General features: G+C 38.5%; 1 protein-coding gene across 2 annotated transcripts in view; it reads right to left on the reverse strand.

Moving 5' to 3' along the window:
* Positions 1–1,462, reverse strand: part of LOC130570553 (solute carrier family 22 member 4-like) — a 91,453-nt gene extending 89,991 nt beyond the window's left edge. Inside the window, exon 1 of one of the 2 annotated variants that reach the window (XM_057360906.1) lies at positions 1,365–1,462. The gene's annotated coding sequence lies outside the window, so the exon portion shown is untranslated. The remainder of the gene's footprint in view (positions 1–1,364) is intronic. The other variant, XM_057360907.1, reaches the window with a different exon arrangement.
* Positions 1,463–7,578: the final 6,116 nt, after the last annotated feature.

The raw sequence follows: 7,578 nt of genomic DNA on the forward strand, positions 1-7,578 counted from the left end.
ATTCACAAGCAGCGCGTGCTCACAGTGCAGAAGTGGCGCGTAAGCAGCAGCGCAGCGATCATTTCGGCGCAGAGTCTTTTACTTTTATAGCATGTAAGTGGTGTCTAATGTGTTTTAAACAGTCGCCATGACTTTCATAAACACGTTTGCCAGGAGTTTTTTGGCCAAAACCACAACAGCACATTTAAAAGATTTATAATACAAGTATATCTTAATGTTATGCTTATATTGCAAATGAAGGAGAGAAAACGATCGCATGACGCTGTCAGTGTACTGTCTGAAACCCACTGTCATCATCACCTTCTGAAAATACTGATAAAACTACATAGACATCATGTTATATGCTTATATTGCGTGTGAGAGAAAAGCGATCGCATCACAAGTCAGTCACTCTCTCCTATGGTGAGTTAAGCCTTAAGTGACTTCGTATCGATGGCTTTTTATTTATAACTTGTACTACATACTGTATATATATATATATATATATATATATATATACACACATATATAGATCCGGCTAAATGATGTGTGTACCTTTTCAAATCATGTCCAATCAACTAAATTTACAACAGGTGGACTCCAATCAAGTTGTAGAATTTTTTTAAATAAGGCTGTAACATAACAAAATGTGTAAAAAGCACTGTGAATACTTTCCGAAACGGGATGCACTGTAGTACCTACTTTTAGCCTTCAGATGTTTTGTGAATTACAGTTCTTTCACACGTCTGCACCACCATTACAAGTTGTATGTTTCACTATGTTTAAAATGCAAAAGATTGACAGCAAAGTGTTTATACTGAGATGTGTGCCTCTCTCAATGCAAATTTGTCCTGCATTATTGCTCAATGTCAACAGAATTTAGCTTCCAGACAACTTAGAAGTTTGAAAAGAATGTAGCTTTCTATACATTGTGTGGCATAAAAATGTAAATTAACATCATATTTAGCATGTGTGTAGTCATAGGTCTTTTTAAAAAGGTTGGTTGAGTAGCCAAAAAAACATGGTTACCACAAAATAACTATGGTTTAAAAAAAATGGCTTTCAAAAACCATGGTTGAAAGATGGTTACTATAGTAAAACCATGGTTTTGCCAGTAGTAATCAATGCACCATACAATCATGGTTACTATACTTTTATCACAAAAAACATGGTTAATCTTCGTAAGGGAAATGTAAACATACAGTTTAGAATATGAACCAATATCAAAATAAATGAACCCTGCAATGTTGCGCGTTCACAATGCATAAAAGTGAACTTTAAACTCGAGCACCCCCTGAGCTCTGCAGTGTTAAGTATGAAATACAAAGTGACTTTTCTCATGTTGTCAAACCGTGTAACGTGTGTGTGTTGTCAGAAGCACTCACATCTGAACATATATTATTGAGCGAATCACGCCAGTCGATGCATTTTCTTCCTTCTGTTCTTCATGTGGATATTTCAGCAAGTGCGCGCGACTCACAGCGTCCATGCGTCGAACAGGTTGTGCGCGTTCAAAGTGACGAAAAGGGCGCGCGCATTTGAAGGGGCGTCGCTTGCAAACAACAGGATGCTTCTGGTGATTCAGTTCATACAGCGATTCAGCGAACTGAACAAATCATTCAAAATGATTCTCGAATCAATTCAGACGGGTTTGCCTATTGTTAAAGTAATGCTTTAATGAGAATCGACTGAAATGAGTCATTTATTCGCAGATGCCTCCGTAAAAAGGAAATTGTTAAGCAACCTTCGAAAAAACTGCGCATTTCCTAAAGCCTGGCTCAGACTACAGGAGTTTTAAAATCCTGACAGATTTCAAATTCTGGCTGCAGCACACACATAAGGAGAATCTTAACAGATTCTCTTATTTAAAATCTTAAACAAGCTCACACTCATCAGTGTACAACTAAATGACACATATTTTACATATCCATAGGATATGCAGTTTTGTAAAAGGAGCTAATAGTAACCGTTTTAATGGGTTTACTATTTTTAGATGTTGACATCACATCTACATTTGAATCTCTTTTTCAAGCACTACAAAAATAGGTTTGCCCTTTGTAAACTTGCATTTATGAATGTGAAATGTCCAGATAAGAAAACTTTGGGGCGTAAAGTTGTTTATAAATAAGCCTAAAGGTAGCAAGTGCAAAAATAAAAATTTAGAAAGTTTGATTGGAAGTTTTTTATTTCATAATTGCACATCAAAAGACATTCTAAGACACCCAAACTACAGGATAATATTAAGATTATCATACCAGAGGACGCCTCTTACGTCATCTCACCGGGAAACAGAAGTAAACAAAGGTTAATTTCACGTGATCTCACCTGGCAGCGGTTGTGTAACTTCTTTGTCGCTCTCTGAATGATTCTCTGTCTGTCTGTCCAAAGCCGCGGGAACGTATTTTGAGCAGGGGGTGCTATAATGCTTTTTGCTAGGGCTGAAGTTATCACTGTGGTTTGGGCGAGCCGCTTAAGTTTAATGTTAATAAATAACGGAAGAAAAAAAATAGTTGCTGCCGAGAATAAAGATGAATGCCAATGTGATTATAAGATACAGCATAAAAACAAACACATAAATGCATGTTATCTGTATGCCTATAGCCAAATAACAATCTGTTGAACGAAACTACAAGCTGCGCGTTAGCAGTTAATTTACCCGGTACATTTAAAACCGACGCGACTTCTCCCCAGCTCTTTTCCTTATCTGTGCGGTTGTGGTTTGTTTTGGAGGATACATTATATAGACAATCATGCTGTTGCCACAAGTTGTTCTTCCATCTCCGCTGTCCAACGTACCCTTGCAGGAGCTTTCGCGGTCGACATTTTTAAAGGTCTGTCAGTCACCTTGCAGATGTGCCTCTCATTGGCTGTTGCGAAAGTACCAACGTCATCACCCCGATTTAAAATCCTAAATATCAAACATGTTTGATATGATCGGGGCGGCCCCGATTTCTCTCGGAGCAGATCGGGAGGTGTAAGATTCGATCTGTGAATGCCTCACATTACGTGATAATCTGGGCCGAATCTCGGACCCGATCGAGGTTCTGGACCCGATTTTTTCAAAGATTCTCGGGAGGGGAAATCGGGGTAAATTCTGGCCGAGAATCCTGTAATCTGAGCCAGGCTTTAGTGTAAACGATATCAAATACTGTTTTTTCATTAGAAATATAAGTAGAAGTAAAAGTATCCACCTTTAATTTTCTCCAAACTTAACCTTTTCCAAAATCATACTCAGGTAAACGTAAGTACATGGGACGCGTTAACTGCCTCATTTTCTGAAACCGATTTTTTAGATGCCATTAGATCCTTTCCATCTGGCAAAGCATCAGGTCCGGATGGCTTCGGTTGTGAATTTTATAAGGCTTTTTCTCGTAAATTAGTCCCGTATTTATTGAGAATGATTAATGATTCGTATGAAAATAGCAGACTACCCTCCTCATTGTACGAGGCTAACATCTGCGTATTACTAAAAAAAGATAAAGATGACACGGATCCGGTCAGCTATAGGCCTATATCATTGCTGAATTTTGATCAGAAAGTCATAACAAAAATGCTAGCTAATAGACTCGGGAAACACATCTCAACAATAGTACACCCAGACCAAACTGGATTCATACCGGGTCGATTTTCTTTCTGTAACGTCCGTCTGCTTCTTAACATTCTCTACAATAATCGTATTAAAGAAGACACTGGAGCGATCATCTCGCTCGACGCTCAGAAGGCGTTTGATCAAATAGAATGGCTATATATGCTGAAAACACTCCAGCACTTTGGGTTAGGTAGAGGTTTTATCAGGTGGGTAAAAATCTTGTATAAAAGCCCTGTATCATCAATTTTGACAAATGCCTACAAATCCAAACCCTTTGAGCTGTCTCGGGGAGTCAGACAAGGTGACCCTCTTTCTCCTCTTCTTTTTGATATTGCACTGGAACCGTTAGCAATAGGGATTAGAGGTCACCCGCATATACAGGGCATAAGGGTCGGAGACACAGAAGCACTGGTCTGTTTGTATGCGGATGATTTACTAATATATCTCTCTAATCCTGCCAAATCAGTTTCCTACCTGCTCGATTATATAAATGCTTTCAGCAAAATCTCTGTGTACACCATTAACTGGACCAAGATTGAGTTTATGTCCTTAGCTAGGCAGAACAATTCTACGCAAATTGGCTCCTTGCCTTTCAAAATAGTTGAGGATCACTTTACATACCTTGGTCTTGTAATTCCTAAGAACCCTAAACGCATACTCAAACTGAATTTCTCAGCCAAAATTGACAAATTGAAAGAAAAAATTGATAGATGGAAACTCCTGCCTTTATCTATGGTTGGTAAAATTAATGCAATTAAAATGGTTACTTTGCCGCAGTTTCTATATATGTTTCAAAACCTGCCCGTCTACCTACCTGCATCTTTTTTTAAACTCCTGGATTCAATCATTATGCCATTCATTTGGGCCTATAAGGTTCCCCGAATAACTAAAACCCACCTACAGAAACCCACCCACATGGGGGGCCTAGGCCTCCCAGTGTTTAAATTTTACTATTGGGCAGCAAATGTTAGGGCCCTAACCTACTGGCAGAGGGGCTTTCCGGGCCAAACATTCTCTCTGACTGATCCTCTGTGGCTTAGGATGGAGACAATGTCTTCAATTTCCTCTCTCCCAGTCTTACTTTTTTCAAAAACATCCCCCACATTAAAATCAGCTGGGAACAATTTGATCACTCAAAATTCAATAAGAATACTAAATCAAATCAGGAAATACCTCAAACTGCCTGATGTCTCTGTTCATACACCCATTGCTAAGAATCACTTGTTTAAGCCGTCTCAGTTGGACAGAGGTTTTGCTGACTGGAGGGGTAAAGGGCTGAGATGTATTGCGGATCTATATATAGATGAAATATTTGCATCTTTCAGTCAGTTACAATCGGCATTCAATCTTCCAGGCTCTGATTTCTTCCGGTACTTGCAAGTGAGACACTATGTCGGATCTGTCTTTAAAGAATTTATTAATAAGCCTAAGGCTACTGCACTTGACCAATGTTTTTTGTTAAACCCAAACTCTAGACATTTGATTTCACGTTGTGTTGATGTTTTTGAACTGCCTGTAAACACAGAGCACATAAAAGAGGCCTGGGCCATGGATTTGGGGGAAGAAATATCTGATGAATGTTGGCTTGAAAGTCTTGGGAATATTCAAGATTGCTCAATAAATTCGAGACACAGACTAATACAATTTAAAGTTGTGCACAGATTACACTACTCTAAAACCAGGCTTAGTAAAATATACAGCTCTGTTTCTCCGATATGCGACAAATGTAAAATAGAGGAGGGTTCACTAGCACATATGTTTTGGTTCTGTCACAAACTGCTTAATTTCTGGACTGCTATTGATTTTTTTTCGTAAGTTTTTCAAAAGGAGGTTAAACCGGACCATGGCCTTGCGATTCTGGGATCCTCAGAAACACCAAAAACTCTTTCAATCTCTCAGCAAAGATCCTTAATGACTGGAATGACTCTTGCTAAGAAATCAATACTTTTAAACTGGAAATCCTCAGATCCTCCATGTTTTAAAGCCTGGCAACGTGAACTCTTCAATGTCATACAAATGGAGAATTTACGTCACACCGAGCCTGGATCTCACTGTCGATTTGAAGCTGTATGGCAGCCCTTCCTGGACTTCACTGAGCTAGAATAATACGCTACTATTGCACTCTCTGTAATAATTGGATGTCTGGAACCTGTGGTTAAGTTCTGATCATTACCTGATTATCATTACCCATCGTTTCTCCCCTTTATATAATCACGGATTTATTTTATTTATATTACTTTTTTTTCTTATCTATTTGTATTGTTTTATATGTATTATGTGTTTATGTATGTATGTATGTTTATATGTGTGTGTATGTTTACTTATTTATTATTATAATTTTTTTTCTTTTTTTTTTTCTTTTGTTAAATTGTTGTACTATGTGGTGGGGGAGGGTGTCCGACAGAGTTAATTTTGTATGTCATGAAAAATTCAAATAAAAACAATATGCTAAAAAAAATTCCCGAGGATCTCCTCCCTGAGTCAGCTGAGGTACGTGAACCCACGTTGCAGAAACCACAAGAGACTGAGTTGAGGTGAAAATAAGAATAGTCTTTACTGTACATAAATCCTGGGTTGTTCACAGGAAGTCCATCAAAGACAATTCCAAAACGAAGAAAAAAAAGGCATACACAATAATCCCTTCCAACGGGTTAGTATCCTTGGCAAAATCCCAGATGCAAAATAGACAAAAAAATGTAACACAAACAATAAGAGCACTAAGCCACAGGTTTCTATAACTTCAGCAAACATCAAGACTGAGCATTGAGCCAAACGAATGTTGGCTTAATATAGGCACACAATAAAACACACAGGTGATATCAATGTCCATTGATGATAGTGTCATCAGAGAGGAGCTGTGAGAGCTCCTGTCCTCTCTGGCTCCCTCTGCTGGGCTTGAGTCACTGTGACACTAGAGGGCTACTTGTTGATAAAATACTTTTAAACTTTAAACATGTGATGCATTATTTTCAGTACACTGGAGGTTTTCATTCACATATTTTTGCACTTGAATAAATTAAAGCTTAAAACACGTGCTAATAATAAAAATTTTATGACGATAGTCACTTATTCGTCAACTGTCCTGAGCATTATTGTTGATCCCTGTGTTTGGCGGGTACCTTACAGAGTTCATGCGGGCACCACGTTGGAGACTACTGAGTTAGATCAACCGGGAACCAGAAACACAACTGATGTACTTGTTGCATCAAAGAGTGCAGAACAGTACTCTACTCTCAGCTGTCTTATTAACATAGAAGTAAACTTTTATTGTAGTCTTGCAAGTGAGAAAAAACAGACTAGAAGCTTTTCTATGACTGATAGCATTTTAATGGTGGCTTCAATCAATTCACTCCTGATCAATTTACTTCATTTACAAGTATTTGGCGGTTGAATTATTGACAGGTAAAAGCCTAAACCTTAAGTATGATGACCCAATGTTTTCCTATGTATTTCCAAGAAAAAAGAACATAGTCTTTATATTCAGAACAATATGGGTCGTTTCAAAGCTGAATAAAACTGTATGAGAATTAAAAGTCTAAGCTCTAAAACAGACAATTAATCGTCATAATCGCAATGATTTATTAGACAATTAATCGTCAGCCAAATTTCATAATCGTGACAGCCCTAGTTAGACGTGCCTCTTTTGAATTGTTTTCAGTTGGCAGAGAGCATTTTGCGCCTTGACTGACAGGACAGTTTCGGAGGTTACCTAGCAACATAAAAACATGCTGCACGCTGCTCTTTTCAATGAGTCAACCAAAAGAGCAGCGCTGCGCACCTCGCGTTTTTTCGAACATGAACAGTGTGTTCTGTCTGATTGACCCCAAATAGGTTAATAATCTAATAGCAATTGATATTTTCTAGTGATGACTGGTCAGGTTGCCGCTTCCCTCTTGCAGGCTCCACCATCTCAACTCTTGTCAGGTCACCGCTTCCCTCTCTCCACTTTACCATCAGTTCTGGGCATCAACTGCACCCTGCTCGCTCCAGTAGCCTCGGAACAATGAGAC

The sequence above is a fragment of the Triplophysa rosa genome, linkage group LG19 (assembly GCF_024868665.1).
Source record: "Triplophysa rosa linkage group LG19, Trosa_1v2, whole genome shotgun sequence".
Classification (NCBI taxonomy): domain Eukaryota; kingdom Metazoa; phylum Chordata; class Actinopteri; order Cypriniformes; family Nemacheilidae; genus Triplophysa; species Triplophysa rosa.